This window comes from Brienomyrus brachyistius, unplaced genomic scaffold, assembly GCF_023856365.1.
Source record: "Brienomyrus brachyistius isolate T26 unplaced genomic scaffold, BBRACH_0.4 scaffold44, whole genome shotgun sequence".
NCBI lineage: Eukaryota > Metazoa > Chordata > Actinopteri > Osteoglossiformes > Mormyridae > Brienomyrus > Brienomyrus brachyistius.
In genome coordinates, this window is record NW_026042319.1 from 764,764 (window position 1) to 787,909 (window position 23,146).

Consider the following 23,146-nt stretch of genomic DNA (forward strand, 5'->3'; position numbering starts at 1 on the left):
TTGGGAATAGATACTGTACTGTATTCCTGAGGGGAGTCAGCTGCTAATTCATCTTTGCTGCAGGGTCAGTGAAGATCCCCTACTAATAGTGTAATCACAGGCAGTTGATCAGTATAAACCAAACTAAGTTTATGTTTCGAAGTTATTTAGGACGTGGCAAAGGGCAAGGCAAGTTTATTTAAACAGCACATCTTCAAAACACATTCAGAGGTCATTCAGAGTGCATAGGATATTCACATAGAATACAATCAAAACACATCATTTTTTTACCATTGGACTGTATGTGAAAAGTCCTACATTTTCATATCTTAGAAGCACAAATTTAGCTACATTTACAGTATTTTTAGCAAAGTACATGGCAAAAGCTTATGGCAAAAGAATGATATGGACTCAGGGGTCTCAGGTGAATTATAAACTTACTTTTAATGACATTTAACAAATTCATATGTGATTCCAATTAAGACACATTATTATATCTGACCGCATTTCACCAGGTGCTAAAATTACCTTTAGATGAAACTCGATTCTATTTTTTATCATCGTGTTCATTAAAAACAAAAATCCAAGATATGGGTTTGATTTCATTTCCGCATGAAGCGCACGCAAATATCGCAACCATTATGTCTGCAAAGCAGATCAAATAAAATGATTACAACAGTTAATTCTCTTCATATTAATTTCCTTTCTGGGCGCACAGTGCTTATGCTTTAATTAAAACACGAGTGACTATATTGAGATATTAATAATTATCCTGACAGACCCCTTGCATCATGCACAAGTCGAGGACTATTAAATTAAACGGGTTCTGTAAAACCTCACACACACCTCGAGATAAACACACGCGTTACAAAGAGTGGCGCTATAAAAATGTAACGTGTTTGAATGTGGTACAAAACGCCAGAACATCTATTAATGGGACTATGTCTCTCAGAGGATAATAAACCTCCCAACTTCAATCATCAAACTGGTGCCAGAGTACGTTCTGTGCAGTCTGATGAAGGCATCTACCCCTCAGCTACAACATGAAGTTCTACAGTTGAAAAACTAATTAGCTTGGGAGACGCTCTCCATCGTATAACCAAATTAATGCCATAATTCCACGTTTGTACAAGGTGTTATTAATACAAATGTCTCGATTCATCCTTGCCCTTTTGACTCGAGCACAAACATTCTGATTGTTGCCAGGGGAACGTAGGTCAATGGTCCCTGAGCTCCGAGCCCCAATGGGAAACCAATGGAAGCAAAACAACCAATATGCAAATGCCACGGCTCATTTAGACAAATCTGCATTGCAGAAAGAACAGGAAACACAGCACATGCATTGAACAGATACTGTAAACAAGGAAAAGGCGAGGCTAAGACCTTGGCACAGAGTGGAATGCTACGTTGAGGCAGAAGAGCTGTGTTAAGTCATGTGTAGGTAAGATTAGCATTCTCAATTAAGTCGTGGTGCATGATTTGTGTACTTACAATTCACTTGTGAGCCAGCAATGAAATCACCATTTCTGCTTTTCCAGACTTTCTTCTAGGAATGCCAGTCTACTGCCAAAAACATTTGGCAGGGCTAAGTCAAGGATTGTGGATTCACTGATCTACACAAGGCCTTCGAAACAAGTCACCGATAAGCTCGTGAATTTGTTCGAAATTTTGAGCCACAAGCTCCGGTTCTTGTTCGGCAGGCTTATTATCGGACGCCCACACAGGCAGGGAAGGTGGTGCCCCGTGTAGGAGAATGCATCATTCTCCGGGCCGACTTCACAATGTGCTTATTTGCACGGGGCAGCCATTTTGCTTCAAGCTCGAAAAGATTAATCTAATGAAATCCTGTTGCATTTCTGATTGAACGAAACTCACGGTGTGTTTGGTAAAGCTCCTCGCGGGACTGTTCGAAAAGCTTCGTCCAGAAATAGATGTCAGCCATCTCACTGCCAACAGGGTGAGAGGGTGGGAAGTAAGGAAGCAGCCCGTGTTTGACTACGCCGTGCTGGCTGTGCGTTGGCCAGTAGGAGGCACTGCACATCCTCGAAGTAGAGATCCCATAGGCAGGGAGAGGTGCCACTTGGAAAGGAGCATCAAAAGAACAAAGAAGCTGTGTGTGGTCCCTCACCCTTTGCACCATCGCCTTTCTTCCCGTTCGGCTGTCCAAATCTCTCGGGTGGTTGGGGGAGAGGGGGTGGTCTTAGTTTAATTAGCACAAACACCTATACAACAAAGCCGGAAAGAAAATCTCTCTCTCGGTCTCATGCGGTCCGTGAATAAACGAGGTCAGATGTGCATTTCACCAGATTACAATGAGAGGTTACACACCATTCTATAGAAAAATAAAGAAAGTCTTTATCATGCTCTAGGAGGATTATCTTTTGCTTTAATGAATGCACTGTGTTCCCAGTGTGTTAAAATGACTAATTAATAAAGGAATGATGCCATCTATTCATCACTGTTATATTTATAAATAAAACACGAAAACGTATAGAAGAGGTGGAGTATAACTTCTATCAGGAGATAATACTATTTTAAAACTAGATTGGACTTTGAAAGAATGTGGCTGCTTTAACAATGCAAATCTTGACTGTTGTTTCCAGGGAAACGAGGGTCATACAGATAATTATAAACGTACGGGCGGATGGGTGAACAGATTCGGCAAGTGAAGAACCAGTTTAAGTGCACGCGTGCATACATTTGCATAATTTTACAATTCTCGGTATTATTTGTATTGACAAACAATCAGATGACAGACCTGGAATGAGCAGAAGGTTGCAGGTTCAGGTCATGGACTGTTCTGGAATACAGAGCAGCATAAACAGCTGTGAACTGGCATTCGGGCTATGAAATAGCACCTGTGGTTTTTGGATTTTTTTAATTAAAAGCTATTCTTACTTTCCAGATATAATTGTTTTTTTTTTTTTTGCAGCACTGAAAACCACTAGCTAACGTCACGAGGATTTGAACCCCAGGGCAGTTCGTTTCGTATATCGGCATCTGGCGAGCAGTAATTCCAGGAGAGGCGGCTGAGCTCACACACGTGCGGCAAGAGGCTCCCCGACAAAGGAGGAGCGGCGCGAGCAACAGGAAAGAGCCGGACTAATTTGCTTAATGGCACTCGGAGCAGGTGCAGGCGGGCGACGCACAGTCTCTGTGCTTCAGTGGTCCGTGACAGCTGCAAACAAGCGGTTCTCTGATTGACTATAACTGTAAAACTACCAGAGGGCGACATCACCTCTCGGCATCTCCAAAAAAACCAGGCCCTCCTCGATTAATCATTTCCGTCACTGTCGTCGCCAGCAGCTCATTCCCTATTTTTTTTCATTTATTTTTCTCACCCCCGCCGTGAGCGCCATTCCCCCTTCTCACCTGTACTGAAATTCAACCTGTGGGGGCAATGTGCATGTCAGAGAGGACTCCGAGGAAGAGGTGCACCTAAAAGCCCAGACCCCCCCCCCCCCTCCGCTCCCACCTCCATGCTGGCCACGAGCCAGCACAGCCACCACTAAATTGATATTCCTGCTGCCTCTGCTGGTTATTAAAATTCCCGCTTGTGAAGAATGCTCCGGAGTGCCGACACCTAATGCATGCCTTCCCTGCCTCGTGAATCTGGGGTCTGCTCCTTGATCCGTTTCATTACGGCTACTTATACTGCAGCAACCCCTTGGTGACCATTTTTGTGTGTGTATGTGGGGGGGGGCAGCTACACCTGTACAAAAAGCCTCTTCCTGCACTGGAAAAAAAGTATGATACTGTTATTCATGTTGCACAACGATGAGCATGAGCTTAGGTCATAAATTAAGTCTTCGGAACACTCTAAAGGTGCAGATGTGGCACGCAGGTAGAGAACAATCTGTAGGAAGGTCAGTGAGAAATTGAGAAAATTGCTAAAACCACTCTTCACATAGCCGTTCTTAGATATTTTATGATTTGTAAAATGGCAGTTTAAAGGAGCACATGAAATACCCACAATATACTAAAACTACTGATGACAAATCAGCTGATCGACCCATTTACAATTTTAAACAAGCCTGCCCCTAGTGGTGCAGTGCGGAAGCTCCCGCAGAGCTCCTGAAGGTCTCTCTCACTGAAGAAAGTGCTGTAGCCTGTGAGGTTCTAAAACAGGAACCGTCCAATGAAAACAGATCACAGCTGAGAACCTGTTTCTACTAATGCACAGAGACCTGACTCCAGCATTTACATCCCTGCGGAACCCCTGCAACTACTCTGCAGACCCTCAAGGGCCACAGAGCAAAGGTTTAAAGCCACTGTCACGCGTAAAATGCCAGAGAGTTCTACGTAGGTTAAACTCTCAAGGTCGGCCAAAATTAATTACAAATTCATTCTTGCTCGGTAAGCTTCTGATTAAATTACAGCGACTTCTGCAGGATACGCAGTGTGCAATACTGAATGCACACCTGTCTGCAATGGTCAGTCATAAAACAATGCACTGAAAAATAGCTCAGCTCTGTTACAATTTAATGGCCCTCAAACAGTTGGTATCATTATAAACCTATAGTTGACCTAGTTTAACAGCAAGGTAAAAAAAAAATTCTCATAAACTGAAGCTTCCTTATATATAGTGAAATTCATAAAAGGCAAACCAGCTCAGTTCTTAACTGGGTTAACTGGTCTGACACGGGTGTCAACAGTTTCCGAATCCACTGCTACATATCATGAACGTACCATAACAGCACTGAGCTCTGTGGGGCATCGCAGCCACACACACAGACTAGTTTGTCCACTATGATGTGCACAAAGGATTCTGGGAAGGTTTCTGGAAGAACATAGGACGCTGTGTGGATCCAAAATAGATTCCACTTGGACTTTGCTGCAGGCCTTCGAAGCAGGTCTGCACCCTTCAGCAGCCCACACATGATCATGGAGGTGTTGAAACACTGCAGGTCCAACAACGGCCGGAATTTCAAGGGACAAGAGGCCCTTTCCTCATGAACGCGAGACACCTGTATGGATTTTACACCTTATTTCCCAGCTTCCTTGGCGAGCTGCACTCGCCACTGCGTGAAACGATCAAACCCCAGCAGAAAGTAACACAGCGGCCGACAGATCCCGCAGGCGTGGACGAGCAAACCCGCCAAGACGGGCCCGCTGCATTACAGCAACATGCACGGCACGGTGCGGCGAGGCGAGGTGAGGCGAGGTGCCACAGCGGGGGTGGGACAGGAATGCAATGCTTGGCCAAACTCTAGCCGCAGGACTTCAACGCACCAGAGGCCATGTGTGACCAGTCAAGACCAATCGCTGAGACTCACTAATTAGTGAAGAATCCTCTCCTACGTTCAGGTTCACAAAAGGAATGTCTGTCTGAGTTGGACCAGAACCTAACTGGTGCCTGTAAACCACAGGGGATGTCTTTAGAGCTCAGGGCATAATCAGACTTCCTGTCTTAACTCGGAAGAATGATTCAGACCTCGACCGTCTCTCTGAAGGTTGACATCTTCAAGGTCACAACCATGAAGGTCATCATCTGTACAAACAGCCATGCTGCCGTGTTCCCCGACACCAATAACATACACTGAGTGAACTGGTGTGTTTACTCCAGCTGTGGAATGCAAACCTTTAAGCTGCGAGGCTCTGTGACACCCCTTCATGGATGGATTTCTCCAATCACTGCGTCTCCTACAGCAAAATTTTCACTGCGGTTTATGAGACGCACTCCGGTCTTCCCCAGCACATTAATTGCAGGAAATGTCGCTCTATGTCACCCTGACAATGAATAAGTATCACTCCTTGGTGTGAGTTTACTGCAGGAGAAATACTCCATTTTAATGTAGCGTGTGCATATTCGTCTTAAATAAAACAGCACTGTGTGAATATTGCCAAAAAATCAAAAGCTATTCAATTATGAATTAATTATTAAGGGAGATCGTAGAAAAACCCCCAAGACACTAATCATCCACTACATCTAAAGTGTTAACCTTTTATTTATTTAAAGACTTCTGAAGGATGAAGACTTAAATTCCCATATAAGATAAAAAAAACGCAAGTAAGTATCTTGCCTATCTAACAATAAGTTTTCATTTTCCTCAATAAATCACACTGCCCATAATCCTTAAGTGGGGAAATATTCTCCCCTCCCTACCCCAGGGCACAGGGTGTTGGAAACTGGATACATTTACCCCTGGTCTTGACGGGGCAGGTCATGGTGAAGATTTTGGGGATCCACCCATTACTTCGGAGTGGCACAGACGTCCTGGTCAGACCTGCTTAAGTGTGGCCAATCCGGGTCAATCCCTCCCAAGACCCGCGTAATTCCACTGCTGCCATGTGGCACATCCAGAGGAACAGGCACCAGTGGGATCCAGCAGACTGACCAGTCCACTCTCCTGTCTATAGTCAGTACTGTGCATTTTTTTTTTTAAGAACAAAAGTTCCTCTTTAAAGTCATCCGATTTCTCACTGTAAAATTAATTCCTTTCAGAAAGAACGGGATAGCAAAACAAAACAAGCCATTTATTGATAGTGATGAGGTAAAAAAGAGGGAAAAAATGTATTTAAAATGAGAGGATCAAATTAAACACAAATCTCTCTGTTGCTGCTGATTACTGTGAACATTCCTGTCATTATCAGCCTCCAACACATTATATTGATTTACAAAACCTAATTGGCCAAGCTGCCTGATAGGACTGTACTACATCCTTCAAGAAACACACTAACATCTTCCCTAAGCTGAGTGGCTGTATTCTTACTAATCATTTATCTTAAAAGAAACCAGCAGGAAATAATATATTTTAATATATTAATTATATTAAATTATATTATATTAAATCCACATGTCAATGATAAAGCAATTATTACCTTTAGGCCATAAAGGTCCCATTTATATATATATATATATATATATATATATATATATATATATATATATATATATATATATAAAAACTGGGGAGAGATTATAGAATTTGCTCATAGACACACATAGCAGAGAAATGTCCAAAAAACCTTGAAAATTCTAAAAGTTTTTGGGGAGAAAAGGTTTCGTCAGCCAACCCCTTCCCTTTCTGTACATTCGGCACAAAATAGAGTAAAACAGGTAGTCTGGCCCAGTTCAGCCCAGACTGATTATTTCGCACCTTCCCTCAATGATTGGCTGAGGAGAACTATGGGGGGAAAAAAACACCAAGAAAGCTTGCTGATTGGACAGATCATGTAGGGTCTGCCGACCTCTCGGCCATTCCAGAGTGAAGGCCATATCGCACTGGTTTTAGTTTAAAAATGGTAGAATATAAATCATAGTCAAAACAGACATGGGCGGCCGCTGTCTAATCGCTTAATCAACTATAGCCGACTGCTTTTCAGATCCTTCACAACACAGCTTACAGAACTGAACTCTGTTTAAAAACTCGTTCTAAATGCCATTAATGCCTCTGTCGGTGTTTTAAGGAAAAATATGTACTGTAAATGAAACCTACAACCAGAGTTATAGGGAGAAGACAGCTTTGATCAGCCTAATCCTTTTCACAGGATTCTCAGTCAGTTTTAAACGTCACCATTAATCAAGGAAATTAAGGCAACCTGTGGATTATATGTAAAAAACGTCCACTATGGTTCACTGACTTTTAATGAAATTTAATTAAAGTCGACATAATTAACTGTAAAACACACACCATTTGGACAAAGGTATTGGGACACACCTCTTAATCACTGAATTTTCTTTCAGTCCTATTGCCACAGGTGTATAAAATCAAGCACCCAGCCATGCGGTCAGGTTTGCAAATATTCGTGAAAATATGGGTCGTTCTGAAGAGCTCAGTGAATTCAAGCGTGGCACTGCAATAAGTCAGTTTGTGAAATTTCTACCCTGCTAGATATTCCATTTTCAACTGCAAGTGGTATTATTACAAAGTGGAAGCACTTAGGAACAAACTCAGCCACAAAGTAAGAGACCACATGAGGTATCAGAGACACATAGTACGTAAAGGTTGCCAGTGTTCGGTTGACTCAATAGCTGCAGAGTTGTAGACTTCCTCCCCCATTAACCCCAGCATACAAGCTGTGCACCAGGAGCTTCATGGAATGGGCTTCCGTGGCTGAGTAGCTACATGCAAGCCTCATGTCACCAAAGGCAATACCAAGCTTCAGATGGAGCGGTGGAAAGCACGCCGCCACTGGACTTTGCAGCAGTGGAGATATTCTGTGGAGTGACGAATTGTGCTTCTGCCTGACTGCATTGTGCCAACTGTAAAGTTTGGTGCAGGAGGGATAATGGTGTGGGGATGAGCTTGGCCCTTCAGTTCCAGTGAAGGGAACTCTTAATGCTTCAGCAGGCCAAGACATTTTGTACAATTTTATGCTTCAAACTGTGTGGGAACAGTTTAAGGAAGGCCCTTTTCTGTTCCAGCATGACTGTGCCTTAGTGCACAAAGCAAGGTCCATAAAGGCGCGTTTGGGTACGTCTGGTGTGGAAGAATGTGTCTGGCCCACACGGAGCCCTGACCTCAACACCATCAAATGCCTTTGGGACGAAGCTGACTTCATGTCCAACCTCGCAAACGATCTTCCGGATGAATGGGCAAAAATTTGCAGACATGCTTCAAAATCTTGTGGAAAGCCTCCCCAGAAGAGTGGCAGCTGTTATAGCTGCAAAGGGGGACCAACTCCATTCTGACGCCTATAGATTTAGAATGGGACGTCAAAAGGTCCTGTAGGTGTAATGGCCAGGTGTCCCAATAATTTTGTCCATATAGTGTGGACAAAACTAACTGGGGTTTATGTAACAGGCAAATATTTTAAACAATACAGTTCAGGAGACTAAAGATTTCTAAAAACTCTGCAAAGGAGCGAAATACACTTAGTCAAAAATGATAAATCACAGGCTTAGTAAAAAAAAAATGGAAGGAGGGAGAGAAAAAATTCTCTTTAGATGGACATTTTACCTTCACTAAATCAGCTACAAATGCTTTGTTTTTTTTTCCTGAAGTCTACACACGCAGACAATACTGCTGTGATTTACTCTGTGTGTAATGATACCAATAGCACCATCATCAGTGACAACAAGGAATTTAAAGTCGCCATGACAATAAATGCACATTATGTCACATTATCGTCTCTTAAGTCACTCATTGACTCACGCACCTGGAGTGACAATGATGGAGACAGAGGGGAGATTAATTCCTATGATTAATATCGCATCCCGTCCGTGTGCTGGTCCATTATCCCAGCATCCATCACCCGAGCCAAAGCCAGATCTTATTAGCTACAGAGTTCCCTCTGCAAATCGCCTATACCTGTTATCATGAGCAGTATGAATATTTATGACTGTACCATCAATCGCAAAACCCCTATGGGGACTACAGCAAACTGGACTGTTGTCAGGACGACAACGCGCGGTAAAGGGCACTGCGGCTGTAGCAGAAACTGCATCCCTCGTGCTTCTTCAAGCGACATGCCTCTCTGAAGTTATGTAGCAAAGTCGGCTTTGAAGTGGAACTCGATGGATCGCCTCAAGCTGCTATATATGAAGAAAAAAAAAACTGGAAAAAAAAAATCATACCCCCCACCCGTATCATGCCTCACCCCCCCCCCCCCCCTCACCGACTAATTAGCAAGTTAACTCGCTCGTTTTGTTTTTTTGCACTTTAATGAACTGAAAGTGCACTGGCAAACACCCCCAATGAAACTGCTCTAACCAAAGGCCGATGTTTCCTTTTCCTGCTAAAGGAAAGGATGGCAGTGAGCAGGTCTGTGGATTGCAGCGCCGGGCCGCTGGCAGTTTGTCAAGTCCGCCCTCACCTCTCTGTTTCCCTGCTCACCATGCTCTCCGCCGGCATGGATGGCTGCATATGTGCCAAAGCCCTAAGCACTTTGCGGCCCTGAATGAGAGAAAACAAGCCTCAGCAATGGTTTAAACCTTCCCTCTGTGCTCTTACCGACAAGTTCTGCAGCAGCACCTTAACCTCTTAATTTGTGTAATTAGGTCTGGCTCAGAGTCTCCAGTACTCAGTTTGGCTGGCCTTGTTTGCATACTTCCCAATCCCAAAAACCCATTTCACTAATTATATTTAATTTAAAAATTATTCCCCATCCTGTTAAAAGGGAGCTTTACAATCTGCGAAGACTTTATCACGGAGGTTACGTGACCCGTCAGTAATACACTCCTCCAGAGCTGTTGAGACTGTGTCCTGGTTATACTGATTGAATGTTCATCGTCATCTTAAACGTGCGCCCTTGCTAGTTACTGTCGGTGAACACCATTCGGCCACCACTCAGAAGAAAAGACGTCATAGGTAGGGAGAAATACAAGGTAAGCTGGACCAAAGCTCAGAAGAATAAGGTCAAAGCACTCTATTCTAGATGTGGAATGCTCTGCTTGATGACAGGCTCTTTCATTTCATTTTCACTGTAGTGAGAATAAATATCCATTCAACATAACCCTGGAAAAAGCTGGAAGATTCAAAAATGAGGCTGCTATAGACCATGTCTGATTTCGCAGTTTGTATTTTTCATGTTTAACGATCGGCCAACCAAAGGCTCCTAGGTGTAGGTGCTTTGTGGATATTTGGTTTCCTGCCTGATCTTTAAGTGACGTGACATTTCACTTTGTTCCAGCATGACAAAGTGTGCCATCCGGTGAGGCTGGCGCTGCCATCGCTAACAGAACTCTCTCTCTATCGCTCTCGCTCGCTCTCTCTCTCTCTCTTATTCTGCCAGTTCCTCTCCGGCTTCCTTGACCGAAAGCAGCGGGCGTCTGAATTATTGTGATGCTCGCAATTACACGCAAGCAAATAACTTTCCTGTGGTTGCCAAGGATACATATTAGAAAAATAAACAAGCTGCAAATTAAATTATGAACATCAATTGGGACTAGAATCATTAATCAGAAAGTGCTGTTTTACACAGTGTGTGGCTGACAGCGATAGTGGGCAGGGAAATACCACGGTCCACTTTCTTAAAAAAGACGTCCACCCTAATTAACAAGACAGAAGAGAGACATCAAAGGTACAGCTACTGAATAAAGCTAATTGTAATGGCATTTGATTAATACAGTGATGACTCTGGCCTAGTAGCCTGGGCTTCCAGACTCCAGTATGAACAGTTAGCAAAAAATGGTGATGGGTATTACACCTCAATAATTTTAATAATGTTTTTATGAATGACATGTGAAAGTGCTGTCAACATGTTCACAGAGCAGAGAACACCTCAAAGTAAAAACCGTTCACTTATTTTCCTTAAAGGGGCCATATTATGCTCATTTTTACTGTTCACAGTTTTATTTTTGGGGTCTATTAGGATAGATTTACATGCTTCAATGTTCTACAAACACATTGTTTTTCTCATACTGTACATCTATATTCACTCTGTCCATAACTGTCTGAAACGCTCTGCTAGCGATTTAAGCCTCACCCCCACCGGCCCAGTGTGCTTTGATTGACCAACATGCCCTGCACATTCCGCCCCTGTTGGAAAAGGTTTCTGCCCAGGCTGCTGGTTGAGGGAGGGCATGCCAAGCCTGCCGGTAGCTGGCCAATAAAGACCGAGTTATGAGATGACTTCACCACGTCACGGAAGTAAAGGCTAGAATTTTAACGAGGCGTTTCAGGCAGATTAGAGAACAATGGTTTCTGCGGTGAGAGTTACTCCCTTTGGCCTGTACTTTGGCCCTTAAGACTTTGCAGTCTGTTTACATGCACACACTCATATATCACACACTAAGGAAAAGCAGAAGGCTTGGAAAAGTACAATAGGGTCCTCTTAACCGCTTATCCCCATGACAGGGGTGGAAATGCGGACACACAGCTCAAAAGGTGAGTCACTGGATGCCTGTCGATCTCACACAGCAAACAAATGGCAGCTACACAGGCATAAAAATAAAAATAAAATTTGTATTTCCTGGCCGTTTGCAACCCGTACAAGCAAAAAACCTCAAACTTTTACTACTGGTAGGAGAAGATTCTCGAAAATTAGGATGAAGGTGGCATGTGTGGTTCTGGAAGAGACCGACTTTCTGAAAGTGAATCGGTTTCCGAACTTGTTTTCCATTTTTAGCTGTTTTTTTTTGACCCCCCCCCCCCACTCGCAAAGCTCGCTCCAGTCATCAAACGAGCCGGAACCTTGGTCATGTGACCTCCAGTTTCATAACAGACTGTTACAGTAAGGAAAGGAAGACGTTGAAGAAAACCAACAATCCTGCTCTCTTCTCCACAGAACAGCTGAGAGTCGCTCCACACCACCACTGAAATCCCTTCAGTCCTGCCTTTGTGTGCCTTGAGCCAAAAACGTATAAAAATAATACATCTGATTACACCTTTGAATGGAATTTCAGCCAGGGCATAGAGCCGCAATTTCATTGCCTCAATCTTTATTTCTCTGTGTGCAACAACTGACTAGTATTTTACCCTCCTGGCTCCAGCTGGGAGTCGACCGTATGTTTTTTCGTCCGGTTTAAGCGGGCAGCTGGAAAATCAGAGTTGCTCCTCTCTTGTTTTTGCATCTGTTTGTTCCGACATCGACAGAGCGGCCAGGAATGGAAACACGGAGGTCTAACTGGTACAATCCCTGACACCGTGCAATCGTGACATCCCAGAAATGGAATTCAATTATGCTGAAGACACACAGATCTGCCTGCAACCCCGTTTCCTTACAGAAACTAAGAGGCAGCTGATTGCTTCTTTGTGACTGGAGGAGAATGAGGGTAATTGTTCTTCTGTAACTGGGAACTGATTGTACAGAAAATATGAGGAAAGCGGAATAACAAGGTTTTGCTCCAAGTGAAATAACTTACATCTTTACTACTGTAGTTTACGGGGGTATTTACTGAAAACACTCAGAATGAGTACTCTTGCAAGAGAGTAAGTTCTTTGCTTAAGTGCCATCATATTGGCTCTTCAGCCAATCCTCTTAGATAATGCACTCTCTTTACTTAAGAAGTTGTTTAACTTTAAAGGAGATTTGTATGTGCAAATATGACACACTAAAAATCTACTTATGGCCAATTAATATGAGCCGAAACACCAGAATTCAATTAATTCTGTTTACAGATCAGCCGTGACCAGTGAACCAAACATGGAACCAAAGGAAGTTGGTCAAACAACCATTAACACTGAGCATCTGAAATAAAATTTAACGCAGGACAGTGTCCACGGACCGACGGGGTTTAGCTGAAAACTTGAGGCAGGATCTGAACGGCTCTCTCCCCATTGCCTCCTATGCCTTGAACACAGCAAGGTGAATGGATTGTGAGAGGGACCGCTGAGCGTGGGATTCCTCCTGTAACCCCTGACCGTTTCATCACACGACCATCTCTACAGCTACCAGTGAATCTCTAGGGGGCAGGATTCCTGACAGCTCCCATGTCTCAAGGCTCCGCCCAGTGACGCGTTAGTGGAATGGAATAAATGGCGTTATGCTCATTAGTATGCATGCCGTGGCATTCTGATACTACTGTGGTTCCCCTGGCAACAAGGCACCAATCAATCAGTACTCATGATCTAGGTACATAACCTAGCACTGAATAAAGAGATGAAAGATTCTATAAATTAACCAACAAGAGCAAAAGAATCTAATCTGTTTGCACAAACAGGCACTTTGAACCTTTGACATTAAGTCTTTTTAAATGCCAGACAAAAATTCTGTAATACATCTTTACCTTCATGTACAAGGCCTGGGAAGGAAGAGAAAGTCAATTAAATTGGAAATTTATCCCTTTTTCGTTTGTAACAGGTCACACCACATACTTGTTTGACACCTAAAATAAACAAACGGACAAACAAACAAAGTGCTGCTCATAGGCTCAGAAGATGCTCCACATAAGCCTAATTGTAAAAACCCTCCTGATTTTAAGCCTCTCTTTGTCTCCCGACCTCCTCAGGAAATGTAGCATCCCGTGCTCTACACACCAAGCGACATATCTCACACCCCTGTAAAATGCAAAGCATCTTCAGTGGTAACCAACATAACAGCAAAATGGTTGGAGACTTATACTTGTGCACCCAGTACCAAAATGATGTTGCGTATCGCCTATCGACCATTGACAAATAATACAAAAAATATCCCCTGCAAACTGGTAGAGTGATCTTGATTCACTGGGAAGAGGGATCTTTAGCTTAATATATTATTTATGTCTGGTCAAACCAGTTTGCACAACTATCCATCTGAACCCATCCATCTTCAACAAACACTCAATCAATTACGGTTACATGATACTGGGTTTTTCCTAGAAAGCATGAGGCACAAGCAACTTAGAAAGCGCGTCAATGCATTAAGGGAACCTCAGACACTTACATACACACCACACACTTGGGGCAATTCAAAGTCAGAAATTGACCTAAACTGCTTGTGTTGAGACGGCAGGAGGAAACAACACAGTTCCCACGGAAACGTGGAGATGTGCAGTCAGTCCCCAGTCAACTGTTTATACAGCGGAATATTTTACTGTTATGATTCAGGATAAGTATCAGGTTCATGGGTGAAAAACTTGGGCATCTCATGGGACCCGTACCTTGTTCTCACAGTGGTTCCATTTACCAGCAGAGAATTAAATCTAGCCCACCCCGAAACCGTAAGCCCGCTCAGTGCTGCCAGTAGAGTCGGATCAATGCTTTAGCGCTGTCAGACAGGTTCTGCTGCCGCGCATTTCCTGAACGAAGATGGCCGAGTTGATATTCTCCATGCTCCTCTCTGTCTGCTTCCAGGTCATTTTTCACGGGGGGGCATCCATATGCTGCTGCTGTCACTCCTGCTCCAGCACGTCCAATACAAACATCCTCAATGGGGGGGGGGGGGGGGGAACAAAATCAAACCAAACAGTCTATGACAGACCCAGGTAAACACAACCCTAAGGTTTAATTAGGCCTCAGTGGTGAACGAATGGCAAACGCATCACCCGCGACAGAAAGTCAGGTCTTTCTCTAATTGTATTCCAACCACTATAAAACATAAATAATAACCGTCCAGGCGAGTTGAAAAGATGCAGGTCAATACCCCAAAGCCCAGATAGACCCTGGACGATAGGCTGGTCCATCACACACTACGAAAGCCAAACAGATCTCTATGCTTTGGTCATGTGAGCAACAGTGCTAACATCAAAAACACAGGAAAAACAATCTCTAAGGCATTCAAGATCCACAGCTTCTAATGAGCAAAAAATACTTTTTCTGCCACACTTATTCCTTAGAAACAGGTTCTAACTTAGTTCAAACAGACTGTGGAAAGACTAACCAAAAAAAGGCTGAGTGTGCATCTCACTCACAGCCTAGCAGAGATATCAAACTGGAGAATATTTGCAAATGTCCCGCATGACAACCACAAAATCACCAATAGAGTTGCCTCATTCCCAGAATCTGGTGCCCCATTGGTCAGAGCAGTCACCCCACTGATCCATGCAGTCCCAAGATCACCATCACGGCAGATTGTCCCAGTTCTTTACAGTCGTTTTGTAAAAGCTCCAGCGTACAAAACCATTTAACCAGCTGGGCAAAGTGTTTGCAGAATCCTCCTCTCAGGGGACACCAGTGGTGTTGAGACCTTGGAATTCCCCCCACCCAGCAGGAAATAATGAACAAAATGGATGCTTTTAAAGTTGGACTTCAAGCATCAATTAAAACATAACAATGCCGCGGCAGCACTGACCTCGAAGCAGGTGCCTTTAAGGGCGTAACACACAAAGTCAGACGCCAAAGGGGTCCATGATTTGAACCTGGGGCCCTCCCTTCACAAATCCTCATCATCTCACCCTTTTAACTCTCGCATGTCCTGCAGTGCCTCTCTTGATATCGTTTCATAGGGCTAAGGCAAATGGCAGCAGCTGTCCTTTTAATTAATAAAATATGTTAATAAACGAATAAGACGCACAGTCAGTGGGCACCAGAAAGGAGGCGGGGGGGTGGGGGGGCTGATGATTCCAAGGGCCCCTCTCAAAAAAACTACAGCATAATTGGATCAGTCTGAAGTGGGGGCCCAATACAATGTGCTCTTTCATGGGGCCCAAAATGTCTAATGGCACCCCGGAACACAGTACCCCAACAGCAAGACTAAGAACACACACACTCCGCCTCTTTTAATTAGCACATACCCTGACTAAAGTTAAAACACACTGCTCCGCAAATCCCCATTTACCTCGTTGCTATATTTCTCTCAACAATTTTATAAGGCAAAAGCCAATTAAAACGGGTTTCAGTGGAATTGTCAGGTCACAAGGGTACCCCTACAGTAATAAAGTACGGGCTATTAAATAAAGTACAGATTGTGTACTGGCAATTTACACGCAGCACTTCATAGGTGGATGTTTAACGTGGTTCCTGTGCCTCTGATAAAACGCCGCAGGCAACTGTTTTTTAATGAAAATTAATTAACGCAAAGAGGAAATATCAATTAAAATGTATCACACCTCACGATTTACCCAGCTCTGGGAATCGACGCACTTCATTATTAACGCATCGGGGCATATACCGGCATCTACTATGTCTTGCTGGTCACTGTCAGAACTGAGAAGCGCACGCTCTTGCACGCAAATGTTTGTATAGAAGCAAGTCAGGAGTCAAGTTAAAATAATAATAATAATTTAAAAAGAAAAAAACAGAACAGGACAGCTGATCATCATTAGTCTCAACTCACCCCGAGATTAGATTCGTCGTTGCTTAGAAAATATTATTGATTCGAAGGACAACGTTCATACAACAAGGGAGAGTGGTCTTCTCACCGGCTAATGAAAAATCGCCTTATTTAAAGTTAAGTTCCGACCAAAAGCCCATTGATCTAATTCTCAACGCCAGAAACGACGGGATCTTTAAAAGTATTAGCGGTGGTGTTAATATTGTTTACAGTAGGATGTACCATCTAAATATACTAAGTACAGAATCTGATTATAGAGACGCCGATCAAACGCATTTCCCATTAACCGGGTATTTCGTAATAATCAGCTAATTAAGCGTTTCCTCTCTATCGGCGCACTCTAATTGGTTGTTTCTGCCAACGATTATTCTTTTAAAATAAGAGCCGACCAATTAATACCACACATTAATAAAACGTGGGCCCATTTCATCATGCTTTCGTTTAACCAGTTGCTCTATAAAAGTATAATTCTGTAGTTTTCAGAGTCCACGAAAGTATGATGTTTTCAATGGGAAGAATACGCTGTAATTGTTACGTCGTGTCACCCAAATATCCGCTAATCATCTTTGGTAAATGTTGTGCATTAATCAATCATACTTCTAAGCGTTTTCATATAGATGCATCAAAATTAACTAATTGGTGGGTTGAACAATTCCTAAATGATCGCATCTTTTATTCCTATGTGGGGTTAGGTATGTCAAACAACTAATTCTATAGTTACTCGAGTAACAGAAAGGTAAAGACAAAATAAGTATTTTAATTGCATAGGCAAAGCCACTAAAGTGGTGGCACAACAAGGTAATGGTGACGCACAAATAGATTATATATATATATATATATATATATATATATATATATATATATATATATATATATATATATATATATATATGCCATAAAACTGAATCCCGTCATTTTGGTATTTACTGGAAAAGCACATCGCCCACATCCGCCCTTCAAATGGCCTGCGGCAGCCGCGTATCAGCAATGCCCCCAAATCGCTTAGCTCTGCACTTTGTTTAATGCCGTTTCCTATACTGACAAGAAATTTATATCAGTTACATTACATTTACTCATTTTGTTACATTTCATTGACAGGTTAATGATAGATTAAACTCAAGTATTCGAAGCGGTAACGGGATACATATAAACTACAAATAAATAGCACGAACCCCACAGTCTCCCCACAAATTATTTATAAATACAATTGAAACATTTCTGCTATAAGAAGGGATTGCCTAAATTACCCTAAATGTTTTCATTTGTTTTAATCGAAAGCATCTCCCGTAATCCCATATTCACGAATAAATCCGACATATTCTTTCGTCACGGATTGCCTCAGACGGTAGCCTATAATTTATATTTTTTATTGTTTCTCCGAGACCACTTCTTTTAGCAGAGATTCGTTTACTGGACAGCTCGTTTTCACAGCCATTGCAGCGGTAAATGCCACACGCATACTTGCAATAGGACAGACCGTGACTGCATGGAAATGGGCACGACGGACACTGCATCGCTCCACACGCAACTGGCTTCCAGCGATTTTTGGGAGGTTTACTCCATCACCTATTGCTAAAGAGAGACAAGGCACTCTCCGATCTCCCTATAGGTCCACTTGGAACTTTGTAGTCCAGAGGCACCTACGTTGAGCTGACGTTAATCATATTAATAATTGCCAGAATGAATTTGCAATTCAGAACGTGTGCGGCAGTTCTTCTAACCCTCGGTTGCATTATATAGTAAAATATGTTGGTACCAACAAATGCTCTTCATTAGCCTACTTAACTGCCCTGTTATTTTTTCCTCCAAAGCGCATCCATTCACGTACTCCCAGGCGGACAGTCAAATGTGGGGAGATTAATTCATGCTATATTAATCTTTAAAATGTGAAAGGGTAGAAAAGTAGTCTTCTGTATCTTATACATGTTTTGTACATTAAAATATAAATGCAGCAGTAAATTATACTTTATTCGTGCGACATCCAGAGCCGGGCCATATTCCGAATGTGAATATATGTTGGCTACTATCAAAATGCATTTTTTTTTTGTATGAACGAAATCATACCTATAGACACGTATTCTTTCTGTCGGTATGATAGACTATAAACGGCGCATTCACGATCTTCAGCAGGAGCATTTGGTTCTGTTATACTGCAATGTGCCTTCAACAGTCCATAATGGTAGCCTGTACCAACCAGGCTTCGTACTAGGCTATATAACGGCACATACTTCAAGTATATTGCTTATCGACACGACAATACTGGTTTGTATAGCCATCGGTTTGTGAATAAAAAGAAAGACATATGATTAGACGTAGTTGTAGATTTTCGTCTCTTCCATGTGTAAACTGCGGGCAGGTGATGAACTTGAACGCAATCGCAGAGCGCAATGACGATTAGTCCGCAATTCATCCAGGCGTTTATATTTAACCGGGGGAAAATACTAAATGATTTCCGTAGTTTACCAGAACGGCTTTTGTGCAACTACATCAACTTCACACTTTCTGTCAATATTGACTAAATCAGACAGATCAATGCTTAGCCGCAATCACGGAAGTATCCGTTAAATTAAAACCACCAACTTTACCAAATGGTTCCAAGAGGGAAGCTGCGGCAATTCGTGGAGATAAATTGTCTTACCTACAACCAGCTTCCGAAATGGTCCAGTTCCGTCAGTCAATGGCAAAAAAAATCTATGAACATCACAATGCCGGATCAGCGTAAAGAACACGTTTCCGCGTCTGTTATGTTTAGGTGAAAAAGATGTATTTCAGCAACATATCCCATTCATGCAATAGCCAAGTTGTCCAATGGAGAAATTAATCCAATATTTGCCGTGCATTTTTCTGCGTTTCCTGTAATGACTGAAAAAAAGTGCTTGGGCTTTCTTCTAGACCTGATCGTGGAGTAGGGAAAAAACAGACATACATTTAAAAAATATAAATGTCGAGATAAAATGAGAGGCGATTAAACACCAAACAAGTCCTCTCTCTATGACAAGGATTGCTGATCACGAATCTTAAAGAAGTGCACTGCGTTACCATCCCAATGCACATGAGCAATCTTCGGTAGGCTGTGCCGTAGACAGGAAGGCAATCTATGTATATTTCACAAGTATCCTATAATACCGGATCCGACGGGGTTTTCCTCCAGTGCTGCTATGTGAAGACTCACAAACCTCGTTGCTTATAAATTCGTCTCCGTGGTCCTAAAGCCCGCAGAGAGGCATCCTGGGTTATCAACAAACCTCTTAAAAGACGCATTGTGCCGGTTGATTATAACAATATATATGAATGGCCGTATGTTAAAAATGAGAGAACAGGTGTTGCATATTAAAAAGCAGAAACGCATATATAAGCGAAATTCTAAGCAAATGGAAGGGTATCGCCAAACGCTGTAAGTTATCACCTTGAATCCCAAGGCTCCAGCCTCCTTCTCACCCTCAGTAGACAAGTGTTTCAGTGAGGACCCAAGGCGGCAGAAGTCGAGCTTAAGGGTTCTCCTACCGCCGCCCAATGGAAACAGCAGAAACCATCCGGAGGCACGTTTCAGGACCAACTTCATGGCTTAAAGCGGCATCTCCGCACTACCCTCATCAAAAAATTCATACTACATATTAATGTCTAAAATACGTCAAAAGTGTTTGTAGCTTTCTGTCGTTATGGCGTGGGTGCTGCGTGGCGGGGGGTGGGGGGAGGTGAATACTGAATCCTACTCGAGGATTTTTCAGCAGCACCAAGGACATAGAAGATGGGGAGGGGGGGGGGGGGGAGACCTGCGTGGGTCATCGGCCCAAAGTGGCCATTTAATACAATATCTTGCAAATGTAGCAAGATCATCAGCGAAACACTATTAGTTCTATGTAGCTTATTTGAATCTAAGCAAAACTAAAAGAGAACTTTTTCCCTACTTCTCACTGATCCTCCATCTACAATCCAAAGCAATCTAGCGCCGACATAGATCTCGAGAGGGGGGTAACAGCTGGATATGTCATAACAGCTGTGTAATACTCACGACTTCCATACATCGTTACATTCCAGTAAATGGGAAAGTTAGTTATGAAACTAAATGTAAATAGCTAACGTTACAGTTATTTGAGGGTTACTCAGCTACTCCGCTGTAAAGCCGCAGCTGCCCCGCTCATGCCTCCCTGGACCCGCCTTCACGGTTAGCCAGGACGGCGACTTTTTGCGAGGCAGTAAGAAGAAGCCGGTAAAACCAACATGCCGATAATCTTCGGACTAAAAAATATAATCTTTCTGCTCATTCAGATTTACATTAACTAGACCATGATGTTTCAGGATAACCTGACAGAAAACATATCATCATAAATTAAATATATATATTTGATAACAATTAACTGCACTAAAATAAAGCAGTGAAAGGCTAAACATATGATACGCTTATGTATGAGATATGGTATAATGCAGTACTCGTCTAATTTTCACCATAATATTGCACCGGCACACAGTTAAAATTTCATGAAGGACGCCTTGTCAGTCTTTTGGGTTTGTCTTTTTTTTGGCAGCTGTGATATGTAAAAAAAAAAAAAAAAACATTTCTGATCATTCAGCATGATCATTCAGGCATATTAAGACATACAGCGGTACAGTGTTGCGGCTCTAACCTGGGCTTCGGGTAATTATTGGTGGCGGTTGTCTTTTCGGGCGGGAACTTCATGAATTCGGGATAAAGTCTATGGGGTGTGCAGGGGCCCCTGTGAATGGCGCCGTTTGATTTCCCCGGGACGTCGCGGCAGAGTCAAGGGGCAGCTTCCAAACCCGCTCCCGCGTGTCTCGCATTTCGATTAAGGGGGTATTGACAGAAAGAAAAGCCCCCTCCTTGTGGGAGGGGCGCCAGATACTCTGTGTAGCACAATCATGGGTGAAACGTGACTCTTAAATGAATGACCCGCTGACAGTCGGCGCTTTGATTTTCCAGGAAGGGCTGGATAGGTTACTTTACTGCGTGGGTTTAAAGCACCGGAAGATCATCGAATACATTTGCAATATACTGTACTTTACTGTATGGGGATTCGTTTGATGCAGGCATTAAAGTATAAATAAATGTACGAAATTCACACTGTAATACGAAATATAAACCTATTCATATTTTTATTCTTATGCGCCAAAATAAAAAGCTGGGGCAGAATTACGGTCATTTGTTAAATATGTGACACATTGGCTTCAGTTGGGTGTCACGGTTCCCGTTTAAATACATTTTGCTTCATCAACGCGGCAGCTCGCAGATCTGAATAATAAAAAGCCTTGGAAAAAAGTCCGAGGACCGGAGAATGACACATACATTGTTTATTAGCGTATTAATTATAGCGTGAGGGAGAACCACCAAGTTTCATAGTGCAAGTCTTCATCTCCTCCAGCTGCAGCGATTAGAATAAACGTTGTAATGCTGTAAATGAAAATCATATAGCTCGATGCGATACCTACAAACATTGTACATAGGCTACTGTAGATTTAGTCTACGGGGGTATATGAACTATAGACAAGTTACATGTTTTGCGGTCTCTAAAAGGTAATTTATTAAACTACATCTTAAAGACATCAACACCAACCAATTAATGGCAATTATTAGAAGTTTCCCTTTTCTTTCGTAACTTTTATATCTTTTGTTTTGGGGTGAAGGGCTCCAACGTATATTTACAAAAATAAAAGTAAAATGTCAGCTCAGAAACACGCGGCTACCTGCAGGGGCGTAGCTAGACATTCTGGGTCCCCCCCTCCTGGTAGATGTTGGCAAGCGGGGGGACGGGACGGTAGATTTTGGTGGCCCTGCAGTTTGCTAGGGTCTCCATACCCCACCGACACCGCTAGCTACGAATGAGAAATGTCGGAGAACCAGTCCAAACATCTGCTTGTCTATTTGTAAACAATCCTCATAATGTACATCAGGGGGTACCAGCCCCCGGGGCGCAACGGGTTTAGTCGTGAGATTGGTTAATTGGTTGGTAAATTTAACTAGGTTAGGTCTACATATTCAAACCACGCTCTTTTAAAGATGCATGACGTCTGTACGCGTTCTAATCGTAAAAAATGGAAAGGGCTGAACTTAAATCCATCGATCCCCCCCCCCCCCCCGCACCTCCCAGTTTACAAGTTTTACCAGTCCGTAAATTTTCTGCAGAACCTAAACTGAAACCTCTAGTATATGTTTTTAAATATTAAAACGGCACATACACCCTAGATTAAACGTTTCGTTGAAATTAGGCAGTTATTTGCGACCACTGAGGTGAGGGGGGACGGAAATTGGCATTCCTGCTTACTGGCTGATATAATTCCTGCGCTTCTTCGCCGCAAACGGACCGGTGCTGCTACCTCGCAGAATCTGAAACGTCGCAGGCAAACTATGGGCAGACAATACTGAGACAGATCGCTACGCCAGTTCTCCGGAAAGATTGCGATGCTTTCTGTGTGTCACTTCATTATAAATCCGATTTGGTAACAAACCGGTTCGTGGCAAATGCCGGAAGCCAATCATAGTCTTCGTCCCAGGAGCCCAAGAATTGTCACAGGATCTGTATATTTCGCTACACTGAAAAAATGAATTAACATACAAATTGTCAACACTGGCAAGTTA

General features: G+C 42.8%; 1 protein-coding gene across 4 annotated transcripts in view; it reads right to left on the minus strand.

Annotated features, from left to right (window-relative positions):
* LOC125722941 (interleukin-1 receptor accessory protein-like 1) overlaps positions 1–20,026 on the minus strand; it is a 242,827-nt gene extending 222,801 nt beyond the window's left edge. For 2 of the 4 annotated variants that reach the window (XM_048999238.1, XM_048999235.1), the window contains exon 1: positions 19,193–19,862. The gene's annotated coding sequence lies outside the window, so the exon portion shown is untranslated. Of the gene's footprint in view, positions 1–19,192; positions 19,866–19,960 lie in introns of those variants that run through there. The other 2 variants (XM_048999237.1, XM_048999239.1) reach the window with 2 other exon arrangements.
* Between the last annotated feature and the right edge of the window lie 3,120 nt (positions 20,027–23,146).